Consider the following 22507-nt stretch of genomic DNA (forward strand, 5'->3'; position numbering starts at 1 on the left):
TTGGATTATTTCAGTTTCATTTTCCTTCAGATGTGGGCATTGGAGATGCAGGAAGAGTTAAAGACAGTTCGCAGATTTTGGGCTAGGAAAACAACATGACTAATTGTGACATTAGATAAGATACAGAACAGAAAAGAAAGAGCAGCTTGTTCGTCGATATGATAGATCCACTACTGGTTTAGTTGATTTGGAGGTTCAACTAGAATTATTCCATGTGCAGTGTGAGTAAAAGGTTTAGAATTTATCAGAGGGTCAAGGTTGGAAATACAATCTTTAAAATAGTAATTTAGAATAGATAAGATCACAAAAAGAATTAGGAGAATTGAGAGATAGATTTTGTTGAACAGCAACATTTACAGTATTGGCAAAGAAAAGGGGAAGCCCTCGAAAGATTTTGAGCAGGAATGGTCAGGGGGTAGAGAGAAAATCAGAGACGAATGTTGACACAGAACCCAAAGGAGGAGAATTTGATAGAAAAGTTAATGGTCAGTAGTATTAAATGCTTCAGAAAATGTGATCAGGTAAGAACTATCAAGTACTGCTTAACTATGTAGCACCTAGAAATTCTGGGAAGGAACTTTCCTTGATTGGTAGATTAAAGTTATACTGGGTTGAATAGGAGGTGAGAAAGCGCTAAAGGGTAATGGTTCTCTAAAAAATGTAGAAGTCAACCAGGGGAGAGGAAAACTAGCAGAAAGGAAGGCATATCTTTACTACATATAGTAACTTTTTATAACAAAAATAATTTTCAGGTGAAATGCTTCCTCCTGTCAAGATCTAAGGAAAGAGAAACATATCTTAATTTCCATAAGTTACTTTTTTCATTCACATCTTTAAATTATAAAATTTGATCTTTTCATTGTATTTTTTCTTGTGTGTTGCCAGAGAAACTGTATGGAAATAGATGTTGTGGATTTAAATGCTACATTTCAAGTTCCTCTCAGATGGCCCATTGTTTTAATTCATTACATACTGGGAAAAAGAAAGTGAAAAGATGGAAGATAAATTGATGTATTTTTTTTTACAGCTTTTTAAATTTAATTTACAAAGACTGGCTCAATAGTACCTAACTGCTGTATCCCCATAGTAGGATTTGAAACTTCAAATTTATGCGGGGGTTTACCTCCAAGAATGATTATAAGCATGAAGAAAATCCCAATGGATAGCTTATTATCAATACTGCTTTAACACAAAATGATCTACAGGTTTGATAACAAAAGTAGAAAACTGCAGTCCTCTCTTGATTAGTCACATGTGGATTATCCATTTTGTGGATTATTGTCTTAAATGTTCATTCCCAGTCAGCCAACATCCTTGACTGTGCCTGCATGCTTACATTTTTTGGAATACACTTCTGGGCAACAAATGCATTTTAATATTAATCTGGAAAACTTAATTAGAAAGAGAAATCATTTCATTATATATGTTCTAAAGGCAGCTATAAGTGTATGTTGCATTATTGATACAATGTTCCTTTCCTATTTGGTGTGTGTGTGTGTGTGTGTGTGTGTGTATGCATGTGTGTGTGGGGGGTGGTGTGTGTGTCTTATATGCTTAATGCATTTAATGCCAGAAACTTTTACCAGGAGATGTAGCTACCAGGAAAGATAATGGGCTATGAAATTAAGCCATTATTTGATTTTGTCTCTATTCCTCCCTGGGTGGTATAACTTGGGGAAATTCACTTAACATCTGTGGTTTCACTATTCTCAGTTGTAAAATTGGGAACTCGGATAATTTGGGGATGTTTTGTGAACTGTAAATTAGATAATGCATTTATGTAAAATGCATACTATAGTGCCTAGAAACAAAGGATATATTAATTAATTATTATCAGCCACCTTCTTTTCTAATCTCACAGAGTGCAGAATGCCAGAAACTTCCCTGCAGAGTTGGGAAAGAACACACTTCTGTTACGAAAGGTGTGTATAGTGAGCCCTGCTCCAGGACTGTAGGGATTTTTTTGTTTTAAAGTGTTGTCTCCTACTCTTTATTCAGAGCCTTTTTTCTCTAGGTTACTCTGACTCTCATTCTATGGCCTGGTTCTTGTTTTCTGGCTCTGCCTCACTAATTAGTTCTCTTGAATTTTTAGTTCTGTCAGTTTTAATATGAGTTGGGTTTAATTTCTTCTTTATCCCTGGTGTCATCATTCAGATTTGCATCATTTCATGCTCTGTGATCCTCCTGTCAGCCCTGTCATCACTACCAGTCCTGGATCCTTGGACCACCCCCCCGCACACACACACACCCTGCACCATTTTCCAGGAGGAGAGTTTGCAAAAGAATCTAAGTCAGTAAGATGCTTTAATGTTAAAGTTACCTATAAGAAGACAGTCTTAATGTCTTAGTTTGCGTAATATGTGAGTTTTCAAGAATATTTTACCTGATCATGTACAACTTTCATATCATCCCATACATCATCATTCGTGTGTCATTCTATATTATTCATAATCTAATAAGCAGATGCCGGTTAATTGGAGAAATTGTCAGACAGACATATTCATTGTACCTTCTTGATAAACATTCATTCAACAATTTGTACTATGTTAAGGGTGCTGGAAGGATGTGAAAAATCATTCCACTTTTGGCTCAAGCAAACACGATACTTGTCATATTAGAAGATTAAAGGAGTCTATGTAGCTGGAGTAGAGAATGTGTGAGGTGGAATGAAACAGGAAACAGCTTCAGACAGCCAGGGTTCAGGCCCTTGTGGATTTTAATGATTTTGAATTTTATTCAAAGTATGATGGAAAGCCACTGGAAAGTTTGGAATAGAGAACCGATATGGTCTGCTTTATGTGTTAAGATGGCAATTGACTGCTTTGTTAAGAATAGGATATAGGGATATGGGGACAAAATTGGAATTAAAAAAACCAGTTTGTTCTTTGCAGGTAATAATACCTGCAAAACATGTGGTGATTTCAGACAGCTCTTCATGCAGCTTCATAGGCTACTTCAATCTCATGGCACATCCACATCAACACATGCCTCCACAGTTGAGAAAAGGTCTACAGCTTCAATAATGACAACTAAATGATTTCATCTGGAGGTGAAACAACTCATATTTGTTCATATTTTGCTGCCAAGGCAAGTCATATAGTCATGCCTAACTGCGAGTGAGTGGAGAAAAACAAGACTCCCTTGTAAGTAGAAAAAAAAACCAGATAACAGTTAACAAAAATAATGCCTTCCAAAGAGGCTATTTTAGGAGACTAATGGAAGGATAATGGTAGTGGCCAGGATAGTACTCGTGGTGGACTAGTTGGGGTGGTGGGAAGTGTTCAGATTTGAGAGGTATTGGAATATATTTTGATGTTGGAATTGAAAGACTTTTTGATGAATTGGAGGTGAAATGTTAAAAAAACAGAATAGTCAAGGGTGACCTCAGAATTAAAGACAAGTATATTGAATAAATGGAGGGGCTTCTAACTGTGATGAGGAGTCCTGGAGAGTGGCAGGTTTGAGCATGTCAAATTTGAGATTATTAGACATTCAAGTGGAGATACATGTCTCACATTTAAGGGAAAGGATCAGGATTGAGACACAAATTTGGAGTCATCAGTATTCAATAGTGCTTAGATAAATACATAAGAGGACAGGGAGTACAGGACCAGACAAGTAATTGGATTCAAGGGGTGAGAAAGAGAGTGAAAATGGCAGTTTGTTTTTGTAGCCATCACATAGATGATGATGCTTTCCCCAGTAACAGTGAAGAGGGGAGAAGAGCTAGTAAAGGGTTAAGAAAATGCATTCAGAGTTGAACATGCTCAGAATCAGGCATCACTGGTTCACTGTGGTGGAGCTATACAGAAATCTGTTGGAAATTTGTAAATGAAATATATGAGAAGGTTGGAATTAAAGATAAATTGAGATAAAATTGAGATCACTGAGGAACAAAGAAGGGATCAGGAGTGAGGATAGAATCCTGAAAGAAATCTATAGTTAGATAAGAAAAAAAAAAAAACTTAGAGAAGTGTTCAATGATGTAGAAAAACCAGTAACATTTTGTCATAGAAATCAAGAAAGTCAGAGCTTCAAGAAGGAAAAGGAGGTGATTAACAGTGTCAGATGCAACAAAGCTTGAAGTACATGGCAAAAAATAGATTTTGGATTATCTGATAACTCATGGGTTTGAGATTATCAGTATTTCTTTGTCTCCTACTCAGCTGACATTAGTCAATTGCAAGTCAAAGTTATTTCTCTGACTCTTGAAATTTCTATTTGATGTGTTATCCTAGAACCACTTCATTATTCAAAGATTGGGAAGGAGTAGGAAAGAATAAATTGACTTTTTCCCGTTAGTATGGGAAAATACTAAAAGTGCATAGAAATAATATCTAATGCTGATTGAACGTTCACTGCCAGCTACATTGTATGTGCTTTATATGTGATATCTCATCTAATATTCACAATATCCAATTTAAAAAAATGCTTGGTCACACACCCTCCTCCAGCTTCTCTCCTTTCTTCCTTCTTTTGTCACAAATTTCTTTGATAGAATATCTAAAGGTTGTTGACTGTTGTTCCTCCCTTTCCATTCTCTCTTGAACTCATATCAATAGGATTTTAATCCCCATCATTTTACCAAAATTTCTCTTGTCCAGGTCAACAGTCAACTTCATGTTACCAAATTCAATGATCAAATCCCATTGCTTATTTATCTATTAAGGGCATTGAAATGGTAAATCATTCCTTGGAACACATGTTTTCTTATCATCTGGATTTCTCTAACAACTCCATTAGCTATTTCTTCTCATTGACTTTGCTATCTCCAACTTCATAATTGGGATGCCTTGGAGCTTAGTTCTTAGGCACTAATTATCCAGAGGATTTTATTCAATGTTATGACTTCATATAATAGTTATACATGGATGGTTTCCAAATTTGTCACCATCTCTTAATGAATCTCAGACTCCTGAAGACAGCTACCTATTAACAGGCATCTTTATCATGTCCTAAACCTCTCTTCCACCAACAGTGCTTCCCCTCTAATTTTCCCCATTTCATTAGAGGCAATTTCTTCTTTCCCATTGCTGAGGAAAAATTCCTTCTCTTCCTCTCCTACCTCAAAGGTCTACTTTCTAATTATAGCCACACTTTGGTAACTTCTCATCATGTCCATTGGACTTTACTGCACTAGGTGAAGCTACAATTATTTATTTCTTAGTATCCTTTATGCTTCCACTATTTCCTTCCTACAATCTTTTGCAATACATCAGCCAGTGCTCTTCTATAAAACAAAAACAAAGTTGTGTCATTGCTGCACACAAAATCTGCCAATAACTTCTCATCTTTTTCAGAGTAATAATCTGAATCATCACCATGATTCAAGGTGATGTACGATATCGGTGTTCCTAGTTTTCATTCACTTTGTTTTATTTACTTTTCTTGAAGTCTCAAATGCTATTATGTACCATGGTAGTTTCCTATTAGCTAATTACTTCTCATTTTAAAAAAACACATTGATGAGGGCTGGATTCTCACTGGCTTTTCTGCTGTTATTTGTAGATGACCTACATATTCCTGGCTCAGGGCCTTTTCCACTTACAGTTCTCAGCTTACGTGATGTTTTTCCCACCATATCTACATGGCTTGCTCTCTTACTTTCTTCAGATGGCCTTTTCTCAGAGAGATTTTCCCTAACTTCCTTTTCTAAAATATTAAGTCTTCTCATTCCCTGTCCCCTCACACTCTATTCGTTTATCCTTCATTACACTTGTTCATGCCACTCCCTGAAAAATTACCTTCCTTTCTTTCTTATCCCCCATGTGAGTACTATAAGGTCATAGATTTATTGTGTTCCTTCTGCTTCCTTGATGCCTAGGACAGTCCATGGCACCCACGAGGTAGGTGCTGTTATTATCTTCTTTTACTGTTTTGGTTCAGAGAAATTAAACACCTCGCTCAGTTAGTAAGTGAGACTACCTAGTAAATGGGACTTGAGTCTGGGCAGTTTGAGTTTCAGAGCCCATGCTTTTATTCAATATGTTGAATAATCACAAAGCCTTCCCATCTCCTACCCAGGTCTCAGAATATGGCTATGACATATTTAGTGATTTTTCTTATTCCATAAGTCTTCCCATGTACGACATTCATTTTTGTTTAATTTGATTTATGGAAATATATTCATGACAGGAGGGGCACAATACGATCACCTTCTGTCCCCAGGAACCCCTCCAGTTACCCCTAAGCAGTGTCCACTGTCCGTAGGAATGGCTTTGCTACCAACACCCATAATTAAGACTTGGAAAATTTCCAACAGACCACAAGGCAGATGCCCTTATCAATTTGGTTTTGAAAAATGAGGAGAAACTAGCTAATGGGAAGCAACTATGGTTAACAATAGCACTTGAGACCTCAAGAGAAATAATTGGAATAAACTGAATAAAAACTAGATAACTCTATATAAACCATCTTGGCACTCTAGTTATAAAGATTCTAGGAGAAGAAAAAGGATCACAAAAGAACTGAAAATAGACACAATTATCTATTTAATTTTAGCCGCTCATTTACTTAGCCAGATTTTTTTTAACCTGAATTATCTCAAAGGGCAGGCATTTGTTGGATACTTTGCCAGATAACATTTTTTATGTATATCAACCTTCTTAGTGAATTGAACAGTTATGTGAGAAAATGACAATAGAATACACATTAATAAAAAAAAGTAAGCACCATCTTTTTATAAACGTATACAAACAGGTAACAAAATAAAACATGTTTGTATCTTTACATATCCAAGGAAAAATGTTATTTAATTTTATGTCCCTTTTTAGACAACTAAAACTAAGCTATATTTGAATTGCTTAGAAAATTCTGAATTACTCTTTCTGTGGCAATAACATTAACTAAAATTCCACTTAGCTGAATTTCTATAAATTCTGACATTTGACAAGATTAGAATAATATGAATCAGAAAATTTTTATGCCTATCACCCCTGCCTGTCCCTCCAGCCCTACACTTTAACAAATATTTTCAAAATGCTCTCCATTTTTTAATGAACTATCACTATTATTTTAATCTATGTTTTCAGCTAAACAAGTCCTTGAAAAATCCCTTTTGTACCAAAATGAAATATAAAGGAACGTGACTTTTGTAATTCATTTCCAATATTCTTTGAATATAGCAGTTCCTATGCCTTGGAAGATAAAACAGAGGGGCAATTTCAATCAGAAAATAAACTCAGTTAACAAAATCTAGGGAAAACAGTTCAAATACATTTATCAGAAATAGAATAAAAATACTATTGCATTAAATTTGATTTACAAAATCATCTTTAAAATTATTTTTTAGTTAACTTATTTTTAACCTATTTGCAAAGCTAGAGTTATCACTAAATATAAATCTCATTTATTTATTTACAAAGGAATTTCCGAGGATGAGAAGGCTCAGATATATGTTAACCTATTTGTAGGCACATATGAAGATACAGAGATAATCTGCTCTAAGAATAAGAAGAGTTAATCTTGGGAATTATTGGACCATTTACTGTGTTTCGATGCTACAATATCATTTAAAGAATTATCCCAATTTTGAGCCATATGATTGACCAGTTAGTATATTCTGGTCAGCCAGGGGATATAAGAAATCTGAATACTCGTATTTTAAAAATGTTTCTATCTTGTTGCAATGAAATCTGCATCCATTAGAAGATTAACCAGTAAATACATACTACCTGCCATGTAACAAGTATAAATTGCCATGTGATGCTATTCAGTGACAAACAGATAAGCAAACAGAAGACAAAGTAGATGAATTATGAAAATGAGTATGCAAAATAAATGAGTATGTAATGCCGATTAAATGAGTATGTAATATAAAAGCAAATTCAAATCATCTATGGAAGGTCAATTTGAATATTCATTTTACCTCAGTTCATAATTGGAGTAGAGAAGACTTTTTCATATTCCAATACAAGTACTAGTCAGATTCAGAAGATTTTATAAGAGGAAAAACCATTTTACCATTTCCAATATTATGATTAGAGAAAAACAGAGTTTTAGAAACCATTAGGTGTGTCATGGCTAAGCAATACAAATATAATTTATTTCTGACCCACTGCAAAGCCTCGCAGTGTTGCTTAATAAGAAAGATTTATTTTCAATTAATTTCCTAGAACTATTTTTAAGGCTGTATTAAAGAACTTCAGATTGAGTTGAAATTGTATTTCTAATAGCCTTAAATCATTCTTTGAGGGGTGTGATATATTAATAAATTGAGCACTAACTTCTTATTTTTATTAAAAATCTTTTCTGGCTCTTACAAAGACATTTAATAACAACTCAGTTGTATACATTATAAATTTTACATGGCATAGTTTGCATCTAATCTGTGAACCACTGAATGCTGTTGCCTTCATGTAAGAAAGTATAATAAGTAGCCTACTGAGTGGGTCTTGAAAACAAAACCGCAGATGTGCCTCTGTTACTCGGGAGAGTATACTGGAAGGATTTTCTCAGAGCAAGGTAGATCTGGAAGGATTATTATCTAAGCAAGTCTATGAGCATGTCAAGCTAAGTCACTAATTGTAGTCTGGAGGAAAAAAACATGCAGTAAGTTCAGGAAGGACTGGGTTGTGCAGTGTCCTTGTGTATAAGATCATGAGTTTATATAATGTCAGATAATTTTGGATTTAAGTTTTGGCTTCACCTCTCACCTGCTGAATGATTTTTAAGCATCTAACCTTGTGCTGGTTTGAAAGGATGTATATCCCATAGAAAAGCCATGTTTTAATCTAAATCCCATTTCATAAAGGCAGAATAATCCCTATTCAATATTGTATGTTTGAAACTGTAATCAGATCATCTCCCTGGAGATGTGATTTAATAAAGAGTGGTTGTTAAACTGGATTAGGTGATGACATGTCTCCACTCATTTGGGTGGGTCTTGATAAGTTTCTGGAGTCCTATAAAAGAGGAAATATTTTGGAGAATAAAGGAGATTCAGAGAGAGCAAAGCAGAATGACATAGCCACGAGAAGCAGAGAGCCCATAAGCCAGCGACCTTTGAAGATGAAGAAGGAAAATGGCTCCTGGGGAGCTTCATGAAACAGGAAGCCAGGAGAGAAAGCTAGCAGATAATGCCTTGCTCGCCATGTAACCCTTCTAGCTGAGAGAGAAACTGTAACTGTGTTTGTCATGTGCCTTTCCAGATGAGAAAGAAACCTTGAACTTCATCAGCCTTCTTGAACCAAAGCGTCTTTCCCTGGATGCCTTTGATTGGACATTTCTATAGACTTGTTTTAATTGGGACATTTTCTCTGCCTTAGAACTGTAAACTAGCAACTTATTAAATTTCCCTTTTTAAAAGCCATTCTGGTATATTACATTCTGGCAGCTAGCAAACCAGAACAAGCCTCAATTTCCTTCTCTTTTAAATGGGCTTAAAATTGGACTCAAGTCACAAAGTCATTGATTAGGTTGCATGAGATGATGTGTTCAATTATCACCATGCCTGGCACAAAGAAAACACTAGATACTTACTTGGTGACAGCTTATCGTCTTTGTCCTATCATCATTATAATCATCATCATCACCATAGAATGAGAACAAAGGCCAAGAAGCAGAGAATTTGTGAAGAATGAGATGAAGGAATGACAAACTAGGACAGTTCAGGAAACTAAGTTGAATTGTGGGCATAAAGCATATGTTTCTGTCACTAAGACCTCAGCATGAGCCTCCAGAGCAGGAGAGCTCCTTAAAGGCACAGCTCTAGGCTAAAAATGAATCAGGTGGAATACACTCAGCTGCAGAATATCATTCACTGTACCCAGCTACAGCTAGTCATTAAATACAAACCTTTTTTGGGCATGTATTGACTATCCTGGTTCAGAAAAGCTAGTATGATTTACATCCTAGGCAAAAACATGACATCATGAGAACAATACTTTAAATTACAAGGCACAGGAAAGAATGATGGAGTCATAGCAGCAGTTATTTTTTTTTCCAGCTGTGTCGTAGTAATCCAGCCCACATTATTCTATTGCAGCTGTGCTGGAATAACCTATTCAGTTCTCCAAGGAATAGGGACATGAGACATGAGGTTAAACTAAAACACCCCTTGTTAGTACGTTCACAAATATAACAGTTAGTAAAGCTATATGGGGGACTTAAACCTACTTAAAAACATAGGGTGTTAGAAGTGACATGTAGTACAGACAAATTAAGAATTTGTTCTTCCTAGATGGCATATGGGGACACTGTTGGGTGGGTAGAGAAAAGTGTAAAGAAGCTCCCTATATATAGCTGCTGGCAATGTGGCAAGACCATTAGATGCTACAGATCCAAAGCAGCATGGAACAGAATCTTTTGTTTGTTTGTTTGTTTGCTTTGTCACATGGGCAGGCCCCAGGAATCGAACCTGGGTCTCCCGCATGGCAGGTGAGAACTCTGCCACTGAGCCACCATGGCCTGCCCCAGAGCGGTCTTTTTTAAAAAGCAAATTAAATCATGTCACTTTGCTGTTCAGAATCTTTCAGAGACTTCCTGTTTGACTTCAAAGTAAAATTCAGTTCCTGAATGGTCTAAACAAACTGGCCTGGTATACTTTCCTCAACTTTTACAGCTTGTCTCATGGTTGACTCCTTTTCAATCTTTGGGTCTTAACTCAATTCCAAATCCTTGGTAAATTCTCTCCCTGCTAATAACTCTCCATCACACTGCCCTGTTGATTTCCTTTATAATATTGATCGCTGTTGAAGATTATGTTATTTGTTGACTGGTTTTCTCCTATCTTGTCTGCAATTCATGGAAGGCCCTTAATGACAGGGACTTTTCCTATCCTGTGCAATTTTCACAACTCTCCAAAGCAACTTTTAGATTATATGTAAGGGTGATATTCACAATATTTAACAATAATTATGGCATTATCAGTGCCAGTCAGAAGGGAAGTTACCATATCAATGAAGCAGGGTTCCAGAGGTCTCTGCTGGTTCAGGTATTAACCCTTATTTGTTGTCTTAAGTGGTTACCCAGAGGTCCAAGAACAATGGAAGCTTGGATGGCTGAGTGGCAGGAGGGGTTACTCAGGAGTTTGAATAAATGCTATCCCCAAACTAGTATTTTTAAATTATTATTAGAGAAGTTGTTGGTTTACAGAAAAATCATGCATAAAATAGAGTTCTCTCACACCACCACCCTATTATTAACACCTTGCATTAGTGTGGTACAACAGGTAATATTTAAACAAGAATTAATACAAATCATAGCTATATTAGTTACTTATTGCTACATAACAAATTTCCAAAAACTTAGTGGTGTTAAAACTGCATACTTTTACTATCTCAATTTCTGTGGGTCAAAAGTCCAGGCATGGCATAACTGTGCCCTCTGCTTCAAGTCTGGAAGGTGGAAACCCAGGTTTCGGCCAGGCTGCATTCCTTTCTGGAACTCAGAGTCCTTTTCTAAGCTGATACCATTTTTTGGCCGAATTTGTTTCTTTGTGGGTGTAGGACTGGAGTCCCTGTCATCCAGGGGCTAATCTCAGCAAATAGAGGCCTCTCACAGTTCCTTGCCCTGTGGCGCTCTCACAGACCCCTAATAGTCCTTCTTACAACATGGCAATCTACTTTTCCAAGGCTAGCAGGAGCATCTCTCTTATCTCATTAAAAGATCTAAGCCTTCTCTTAAAGAGAGCTGACTTATTAGGTCAGGCCTACCCAGGATAATCTGCCTTTTGATTAACTCAAAATCAAACTGATTAGGAACTCAATTACATCTGCAAAATCCCTTCACTAGTATATATAATGTAACCTAATAACAGAAGTGGCATAATTTTAATATTCACAAGTCCTGCCCACACTCAAGGGGAATAAGAATCTTGGGAAACCATCTTAGAATTCTGCCTATCACAATAACCTTACCAGTAAATACTGCCAGATTTTAACCCCTACTCATTATCATTCAATAAAAATGTTTTGATTCTCAGATGTAACTTGCAAACCTGATGTGACTGCTATCTTTGAGCTAAGGAAACTAGCAGCAAAAGAAAGGAGGACATCAACTCTGAGGATAAGGAAAATAAATGCAATAGATTGGAAATGATTACTGCTGACACATTTATTGCTCTTATTAGTCTCTGCCTGAAAATTTTATTACCCTTCAATTGGCAGTCTTATACTTTATTTATTTAATTTAGAATTTGAAAGATAATTAAAAATGCAGCTTATTAAAGTGAACAAATAATTTTGAATGGATTTTTAAATACCACAGGTCTAAACATAAACTTAAAATACATAGCATATCTTTGTTAGAAATACCTCAACATTTGTATAAAGCTGCAGTTGACATTAAGCCTCTTCAAACAATTAGCCAATTATGTATTTATTCATTGATGTAGAAAATCTTATGTTTTCAGATCAAAACAAAAGGACACTTTGTATAAGTACATAAGGATTTGGGGGACTCTAATGAGTTATTCGGGGCACAAAGTGTTTTCTTTTAACTTTTTGTTTTTTACTGTGAAATATAACACATATTCAAAAAAGCAATATATTTCAAAGTACATTGTAGCAAGTAGTTATAGATTTCTTGTTCCACAATTTTAGGTTTTTCCAAATCACTGGAGACGGAGAGAATTATCAATATAATGATTCAGTAAGCATACTCATCTGTTAAATCCTGTCTACTCTGTTATAACTCCTCCTTCACCTTTGATCTTTCTCCCACTCTTTAGGGATTATTTGTGTTACACCCATTCTACCATTTTCATGTTGGAAAGGGCTTTCGATAATATGGGATAGAGGTATGGAACTAGTTGATGTTCTGGAGAGGCTGGCTTCTCTGGGGCTCAGGACTTATCTAGCATGGGAACCCATCTGGAAGTTGTAAATTTCTGGAAAGTAATCATAGTGCATGGAACTTTTGTACAATCTCAGAGCCCTAGGTATTCTTTAGGGTTGGCAAGAATGGTTTTGGTGGGGTTTGGCAATCCATGATAAAAAGCAAAATCTAGCTGATGCTTCTGTAACAGTAACCTCCAAAATAGCCTCTCAGCTCCATTTGAACTCTCTCAGCCACTGATCCCCTATTTTGTTACGATTCTTTTGTTCAGGAAGGCATTGTCTATCCCATGGTGCCAAGGCCTGGCTCATCCCCAGCATCTACATTCTATGCTGCCAGGGAGACTTTCAGCCCTGGATGTCATGTCCCATGTAGGGGAGATTTTACTTGCAAAATTGGTCTTAGAGAGAGGCCACATCTGAGCAACAAAAAGGGTCCTCTGGAAATAACTTTTAGGTATAACTATAGGGAGGCTTAGCTTCTCTACTACATAAATAAGCTTCACAAGAGCAAACCTCAAGATCAAGGGCTTGGTCTATTGACTTATTAGTCTAATGTTTGAGACAGTATCAGGGGTTTTCCTGTTGGTAAAGCTTGATACCCACAATTTTTTTCTCATCACTCAAGGGATTTTGGCATAAAGTTTTTGATATCCATGATAAAATAGCCATTTCAAACTTTATAAATTTTTAGGATTTCCATTTCTGCATATCAAGGAAAGATGGTATTTGATTTCCAATCATAAAGCAACCATAAAACAGGGCTTGAAGGGGACAGATATTTGAAACAACTATTTTTGGTCACTAGATAGAAAGTAGAGGAAGGTGGTGATTCCACAGAGAATGATAACAAATGAAGGGGGTCCTACCATTCTCCTTTCTTTCTGCTTGGAGGAGATTTCCAGACCATAATGCAGGAGGTAAAATCCAAACTGAGCTCAGTCTCAATGAGTTGAGACAGAGATGGGTGTTCAAGGAGCTTGAGGCAGCTGAATTTTGCAGTACAAAGTACTGCCAAGATGGGTGCTAAATAGACTAAGAGCTCTACAAATCTGCATTGGGGTCCTCTTGGGTCTTTTGCAGAGATGGATCTGTACGCATGTATGGGGAACTTCATGAGGTCAAGGGAAAAATAACTACCAGGGTATGTAAGCTGAGCAATTTTCAGAACCCAGAGATGGTTGGGAGATGTTCAAGTTCTGACCAGCCAGAGTGGAGTCACCTCACTGAAACAAGAGTCATTAAAAAAAGACCAGCCCAAAAGTGTCATGTGTTAGTAGTGGGGCAAAAGCAGCCCAAGTATAAGGGCCCCTAAAGACACACTTTAAGAAAGTTTAAAAATATTCCTCCTTTTTAAAAAACTGATCTCTTGCATGATCTATCTTGTGCTCCCATCTTAAATAAACATTTCATTAAAAATAAAAAAATAGAAAAAAATTCCTCCAAAGTGTCAACCTTATCCCCCAATAATTTGATATCCTGCCAAAATGAACTATAGTATTCGTTAAAGGAAAATAAGCAAACACAAACACAAAATAATAGAACATTCAGAACCAGATATGCAAAGAAGCAGGAAAATGTTATCCATAACCAGGAAAGAAGTTAGTCAATAGAAACATAGAAATGAGAGATCAGGAATTTTTCAGATAAAGACTTTTAAACAACTAATATTAAAATTCTAAAGGGCATTTTAAAAGACATGAAAGAACCAGATGGAACACCTAGAACTGTAAGGTACACAATCTGAAATAATTCGCTGGATGGACTTCAAAGCAGAAGGAAAGATCATTGAACTTAGAGTAACAGAAATGGTCCAAAATAAAACAAAGGGAGAAAAGAGTCTGGAAAAAGAAAAAAAAAAAGAACCTCAGTAACCTGCAGACAACAAAGTGGTATAATATATGTACAACTAGAGCTCCTAAAGGAGAGAATAAAAAGAACAGGAAAAAATAAAATAGCTGAAAATATTCCAAATGATGAAAACTATAAATCCACATACCCAGAGAAACTAATCAAACTTGATGCAAGATAAAAACACTTGTAGTGGTTTGAAGCTCCAGATGCCCAAGAAAAACATGTTCTTAACTTAATCCATTCCTGTGGGTATAAACCCATTATAGGTAGGGATTTTTGATAAGGCTACTGCAAGGTGAAGTGGCCCATCTCAGTCAGGATGGGTTTTAATGCTCCTGGAGTCCTTTATAAGCAGAATGAAATTCAGACAGAGAAAGAAAACCACGCAGAGAGCAGCCAGAAGCTGAGCATCAACAGAACCCAGAAGAGAAGGGAGAGACCAGGAGACTGCCCCATGCCTTGCCATGTACAAGCCAAGGGCTAAGGATCGCATGCAGCCAGCCCCAGAACTGTCAGTCTTCAGGAAGAAAGCACTGCCTTGATGACTCCTTCCTTAATTTGGACTTTCTTTCAGCTTCAAAACCTCGAGCAAATAAATTCCCATTGTTTAAACTGAACCATTGCATGATACATGCTTGAGTACCCCACCAACTAAAAAACTACCCCCTAAGACCCCCCCTTCTCCCCTCCAAAAAAACAAACTAAAGAAACAGTCAAGGCATATTATATTCAAATTGCTGAAAACCAGTGCTTAAAGATCATTTTAAAGTCAGCCAGAGAAAAAGAGACACATAGCAATACAGACGCACAAAAGTTTCGAAACGGAAACTTCATATCAGAAATAATGAAAACTAATGACAAGGCGTCTTTGATACGGTTGAAGAAAAAAAAGCCTAGAATCCTATATTCCATAAAAATAGATTTTAAAATATGAAAGTGAAATAAAGATTTTTTTCATAAAGACAAAAGCTCAGCGAATTGATCACCAGCAGACTTCCGCGATGCTCAGTTTTGTCCATGTCCGAGCGCGCTTCTGGCTTGCTCCAGTGTGGACATCTCCCCGCCTCCGGAGCCGCCTCAGAGGTGCCCGCTGCCCCCGCTTGGAGCAGCCACTCACCAGCTTCCTGCGCCACAGGAGGCCCAAGATGGGGATCCCTGAGTCTCCCAGCGAGTTTGTCACTTTCACATCCAGAAGCATGTCTTTCACACTCTGAAGAGCTGCATGAGGACCACGCGGGAACCAAAGATGGGCTCCGGCCTCTGCGTCTCCACGTGCATCACCAGCGGCCTCCAAGGGTGAGCAGGCCGCAGCCACTACCTGTGCTGAGTTTCTTCAGTGGGAGCCCCAGACGCCGATCCAACTCCATTTTCAAGTCTGCCTCCACTTTAACTTGCTCTGCCTCAGTTCAGCCACACCCAGGTAGTGTCAGAGGGGGGGTGCCTTCTTTTGGGGGGGACTCGGGAGAAAGCTAAAGGAAGTTCTTCAGGCCTAAGTAAAATGTTATCAGACGGAAATGTGGGTGGGCATAAAGGAAGAAGAGTGATAGAAAAGGTAGAGATGTGGCAAACATAAAAGAAGTATTTGTTCATTTAAAAAAATCTAAATAAAGCAATTACCATGTATTTGGGAGGTTATAACATGTGGAAGTAAAATGTGTTGTACAATGAAAGGACAGCAGCACACTGAGCTAATTTACTTATAGGTAAAATGGCATTATAATTGTATTTGAAATTATACTGTGATAATGGTACATACTGCAAACCTTAGAGCAACTACCTTAAAAACAAACCCAAGTCAACAAATCTAGATAAATAAGAATGTATAGATAATAAGTCACTAATATGATAAATTAGTACACTAATACATACAAATACGTATGCATATACATTCATATATACATAATACATGCACCCATTCTATATGATTATCCGTGCATATATAAAATTAATCTATAAAAATTCCAAGAAACAGAAAGAATAACAGATGGGGCATATATATAAAAGGTTGTAGCCTTACTTTTAGCCCTATCAGTATTGCATGAGCATAAATGGTCTAGAAAGTCCAATTAAAAGGCAGAAAATTTTAAGATTGCCTGTGTATTTGGATTCTGTATTATTACAAGCATGCACACTTAGTATTGTATTTTCTTGATGAATTTGTCCTTATACAGCTTGAAACTTTGTTCTTAATCTTTGGTAATATATGTTGTCTGAAGCCTACTTTGATACTAACATAGGTATTTCTCTTTTTTATAATTTGTGTTTTCCTGGCAAGTAACTTTTTTTACTCTTCACTTTTAACCTTTTGGTGTTTTTACGTAAAATATATCCTGTAGGCCATTTATATATGTTTTTTCTTTTTATCTAGTCTGATAATTTCTGCCTTTTGTTGGAGCTTTTAGACCATTTACAAATCCATAATTATAGTGAGGAGATCAACTTGCCTATCATTCTTCTAATTCCCTTTGCTTCTTGGAGATTTTTGATGTCACATAGAGTAAGTTCTATCCTTCCTCTATATGATAACACTTTAATTGAAATAAATTATCTATTAGGTCTGATTTTGATGCTTCACATATTCTATGTCAACATTTCTTCATTCAGATTAAACAATTCTGGACATGGTTGCATATGGTGTATAGGTCTGAGTTTATGCTTGAATCATGGTCTAATCAGTGAGGCCAAACATGATTATCCTCATTTTCTCTAGGATGTCAGATTATTATTATGACTTTTTTGCTTCTTAGACTTGGGTTACATTTACCTTGTAGTCCAGAGAAACACAATTTTTATTTATAAGAGCTGCTTTTTAGTTTGATCTTAAATGGACCTGATTCAAAGCTGTTAATTTATTTTGGAAGAACTGACATCTATTAAAATATCATTCCTTCCCCTCAGTCATGTAGTCATTTCTTTCATTTAAGTCTTTTAAATTCTCTTGGGAAATTCTTGTAAGTTTACCTTATATCAGTACCCCTCAATAATTGTTAGATTTATGGGCAACAGTTTACAGTTTGTACTCTTGGTTGATATTGAGAATGCAGCATTTTTTTTTTTTTTTGGTCACCTCATTGAAGTATTGTTTAGACAAACTGACAAATGTACATTTACAGATGTGTAAATACAAACAAAAGCATGATGCATCTTTACACCAAAAAGTTTCTTCATGCCCCTTTATGGCCAGTCCTTTCAGATATGCAGTTATCTGATGACCATATCCTCACTATGATTTGACTTTTTCTGTAAATGGAATCATACAGCACGTGGTCTTTTATGTGATTCATCTGAGTGTTTATTTAAGTAGCTTGTTCCTTATTATTGTTGAACAGCATTCCATTTTGTGATTATATCACAATTGTATCCATTTACCAATGGATGGATATTTGAGTTTGGAGCTTTCCAGTTTAGGGCTATTATAAATAAAGTTGCTATGATTATTTGAACAAATGTTTTTGAATTAGCAAATGACTTCCTTGCTCTTTGATAATTATCTGGAAGTAGAAAAATGTGGGGCCACATGGTAAATGCATTTTTAACTCCGTAAGAAACTTGCTCACATTTTTCAAAGAGATTGAACTGTTACATTTTTTCTAGCAACATATGAGAATCCCATTTGTTCCAACTCCTCACTAACACTTAGTATTGTCAGTCTTTTAATTTTAGTCATTCCAGGGGGTATTTAATAGTATGTCATTGTGGTTTTAATTTGCATTAATTTGGTACTGATCATCTTTCCATGTACTTATTTACCATCTGTTTATATTCTTTAGTAAAGTTTCTGTTCATATCATTTGCCAATTTTTCTTATTCAGTTGTCTGCTTATTATGGAATCGTAGGAGCTCCTTTATATATTCTAAATAGAAATGTTTAATTGGATATATATTGTGCTAGTATTTTCTTCCCGGATGCAGCTTGCCTTTTCATTTCCTTAGCTGAATTTTAAGAGAAGTATTTAATTTGGAAATCCAACTTATTTTTTTCTGGTGTAATTTGTACTTCTTTGTCCTATTTAAGAAATCTTTGCCTAAACTAAGATCAATAGATTTTTCCGTTTTGTTTTCTTTTAGAAATTTAATTTGTTATGTATTTTGTTGGCTTTTTTGTATACGGTGTGTGAAAAGGGATGGGATTCATTTTGTTTGCTTGTCATTATCTAATTATTCTGAGTAACTTTTTGTTACAAACTAGTTGGGACACCCAACTTGACACCCAGCTGGACCAGAAGCCCCTCCCTGTAGCCTCTTCAGGGTACACAGCTCGACTCTGCTCCTCGTTTCTCCTGAGCAGCAGCAGGCAGCCCCTGTGGCTCTGCTGGACACTCTAGTCGCTGACCCTGGCCGATTCCAGGGTGGCCCTGACCAGGGTGGCGACAGCAGCGGCATCTCAGTGAGGTGCCTCCTAGACAAAGCCAAAGTGGAGAAGGTTCATCCCTGCCCATGTGAGGTTCTAGTACTCGGCTCTGCCGCAGCGCAGCCAGGGCTCGCACCCCCGCGGGAAGATGTTCAGCCAGAACCTCCGAGAGGTGACTGCAAGTTCCTGGTGTCTGAGGCCTCCACGCACCTGCTGGCATTCGGCGTGGAGCAGCGGCCGCCGCCCGACAGCGAGCGAGTGCAGACCGTGCTGCTACTCTTCCAGGAGCGGGTCCCGAAGTCCGCGCTCTTCAGGCTCCAGCCGCAATTCCAAAGCAGTTCGCGAGCCCAGGTCACCACCGAGGAGCTGCGCGTCTGCACGACGGCTCCAACCGCACCGCCCTTTTTACTCCCGGTGGCTGTCCAACCGCGGGCCTGGATGGAAGCCGTTTGACGTGAGGGAGGCGGTGAACTTCTGGTAGCAGCTGGGCCGCTCCAGTCAGTCGCTGCTGCTGCGGGTCTCCGTGCAGAGGGAGCTCCTGGGTCCGCCGGCTTCCAGCGCCTATAGCTGGTGAGCTTCACCTCCCAGGCGGCCTTGGGAGGGCGTCGCCGTGCACGCCACGGACCTAAAGGACTACGGATCCCCCGGGCTTCCTGACCTATGAGTGTGTGGACACCTGCCAGCAGCCTCAGGAGTCCCAAGTGGCCATTTCTGGGGCAGAGACAGTGAATTGCTTCGGAGACAGCCTCCTTGCCGGTTATGCTCAGCGACGAGGGAGACAAAACCCTGCACCCGTATGTTGGGCCCCAGGTCGTCAGCCTGCCCAACACATGGGTGCAGAAGTACAGCTGTGCCTCAGACAGGGCTCCTGCACCAAGGAAGCTGGAGCCGTAGGTGCCCAGTGTAGCCACCGAGGCCTCTGACTGGACAGAAGCTGGTCTTAATGTAGGTCTTAATTTTACGTTTAGCAAGTTATCTTCTCCCGTGATTTAGTGCCCCTGCTCTATCTTTGCCCTTTTTTCTTCCTTTTTATGCACTTACTGCCTGTCACTCATCCTAAACCCTTAAATGAGTAAATCTTGGTCTGATAGTAGAGGGTATAGCTAAGCATGGACAGATTGGCAGCAGGGAGTTTCTTTTCTTTGTCAAATTCTCAATTCAACAAAATCATTCGTTGAAAAATGGGGGAAATAGAATGGATTTATTCTATTACATGATGAATTGCCTTCCAGAGAATGTTTACAAAAGAACCCCCTGTTCCCCTTCCCCCAATATTGACCCATTCTGTGCTTTTGTAATCGTACCTCAGTCCTTTGTCCCCTGTTGTCCTGAGAGAGTGCTACAAAGGAAGAGGAAGGCTATCAGACTTGGGGCAGTAGACAGGAAATCTAGACACCTCGATTCCGGATCTGGTGGGGCCGCTGGGTGTGACCGCGATCATGTCCAGAAGCTGTTGGGCCACCACGCTCTATTAGGAAGGTATTGGACTTCAATTCTAGGATTGATTCCCTCTTGCCTTACCTGCCCCTCCTGGGAGTGACAACTCCCTATGCATATTTAGACTGCTATTCTACTGCTTTAAGAGCACTTAGCACCAGAAACCCCATGTACTTATGTTTTTCTATTTAGCAGAAACAACAATTTAGGTAGATAATCTACTGAATGAAATAAAAGTGATGTTTCATGCTGAACAAAAAAATCAATTGGCCATGCATGTTTACTTTTATTTTTTGGACTTCTTCTCCTGTTCCATTGGTCTATATCAGGGTCAGCAAACTATGACTCTGACCCAAATCTGACCGTGCCCACTTGTTTATGTGTTGTTTATTGCTGTTTTGTGCTACAGTGGCAGAGTTGAGTAGTTGCAACAAAGAGCTTATATCTGGAAAAGCCGAACATATTCATTATCTGGCCCTTTATAGGAAAAATTCTGGCAGCCCTTGCCTTTGTAAATATCCCAAGATAGAAAAATGCGTGGAGCGTTGATGGAATACTGAGGAGGCCAGTGCATCTGGAACATGGTTAGTTGATGTCAAGCATGGTTATGGAAGTCTGTAAAAATTCTGATTCTTTTAATTTCATCAGTGAAATGGGATGCGAGGTCACCAACTTAGAGTGAAGACAAGGAGAATTTGACTCAGAGCTATAGTTTGATGGCCCTGGAAGTTGAAAAAGATGAAATTGTCTTTTCAGAGATTACTAGAGTGAATGGATCATAGTGATCTGTTATGATTATGAGGCAGCTTTAAGGACCCACTTGAATTTGTTTCCCATGAATATGAAGTCATGTCAATCAGTTAGTTTGTCTGTTTTTTTTTTTTTTTTTTTCCAGCCACTTTAAACTACAGAGGTTAGCAGGGTCTTAGCAGGTGCAGGATTTGGCCAAGCTACTTTCATAAATGAGAGTGTAGCAAGGGGATCATTTTTAATTAATGACTAAAAAGTTTAAATTGAGTAAGGAGGGAAATGAGGACATGTGGCAGAAAGACAGTAAAAAGATGGTAGGATCAATGGATGACAGGTCTCGGTGGAATCATCCATGAAAAGTAGGAGGTAACGTTCAAATGCATGAAACAAAATTTATGGAAGGGTGATGCTTAACAAGGACCAGTCCAGGATATATCCCAGGAAAAAATGACTGCGATAGGATGAAGGATAAAAACATCGGAAAAGTGCCTTTTGAAAGGGTTCAGGCTGTTGGACGGATCAACTCTGTGCATTGTAATCACTGTTCCAGCAAATGTTCTTTTTGTCCATAATAGCACCGTCAAAATGGGTAGGATGCCCTTGTAGATGATAAAATTAGGAGCTTCCAGAGTCCCTTCTTTACCCTCCTCCTACTTCCCAAGATGTTGTTTGTGGGTTTTCAGTTACTATTCTCTGTATTGTCAAATGTCTTATCCTGCCAAAGATTACTTTCTCTCTTTCTTACTAAAGCATGGGCTGGCATTTGAGAAGCAGTCTCTACTGTCTTATCTTTTTCTTTCTTTATTTTTCCTCTCTTTTTTAGTAATATGAGTCTAAGCTCATTGGAATTCTAAAGAGAATTTCAGAGTATGCCCATGCCTTTAAGCAGGCTGAGGTGGGCTGGGAATCCTGGGTGTGTGTGACTCCAAGAAGCACTTATTTCACCTTTTCCCAATTCTATTTCCTTTATGCTGCTACTGCATTCTCTCCCGCCTCGCATTTCATTTCTGAAACTAATCTCACCACAAAGCTGAAAATACTTTCATCTCTCTGCCAGGAAATCAAGAACTTAGCTTAAGCTTCCTTGGCTGATATTTTACCTTGCCAAAAACTTGTTTTAAATCCAAAATCCAGTTAAACTCAGGGGGCTGATACCCTTTAACCTTCATTTTATGCATTATCTTTAGGGTAGGACTCCATAAGCTTTCTGTAAAGAACTTTTGCTTAAATGTTGTGAAATAACATTTTGTACAGTTTAAACTCTTCCTCCATTAGCACCCAATCTGTACACCAATCATAAATCCATAGGTTTCCTTTCCTGGATTCATTCTAAAAAGGC

The 22507-nt window shown here is 37.9% G+C and overlaps 1 pseudogene; it reads left to right on the plus strand.

The window, feature by feature from the left end:
* The first annotated feature begins 15647 nt into the window (after nt 1–15647).
* Nucleotides 15648–19875, plus strand: LOC143690695 (left-right determination factor 2 pseudogene; annotated as a pseudogene).
* The last annotated feature ends 2632 nt before the right edge of the window (nt 19876–22507 follow it).

Source organism: Tamandua tetradactyla, chromosome 7 (assembly GCF_023851605.1).
Source record: "Tamandua tetradactyla isolate mTamTet1 chromosome 7, mTamTet1.pri, whole genome shotgun sequence".
NCBI lineage: Eukaryota > Metazoa > Chordata > Mammalia > Pilosa > Myrmecophagidae > Tamandua > Tamandua tetradactyla.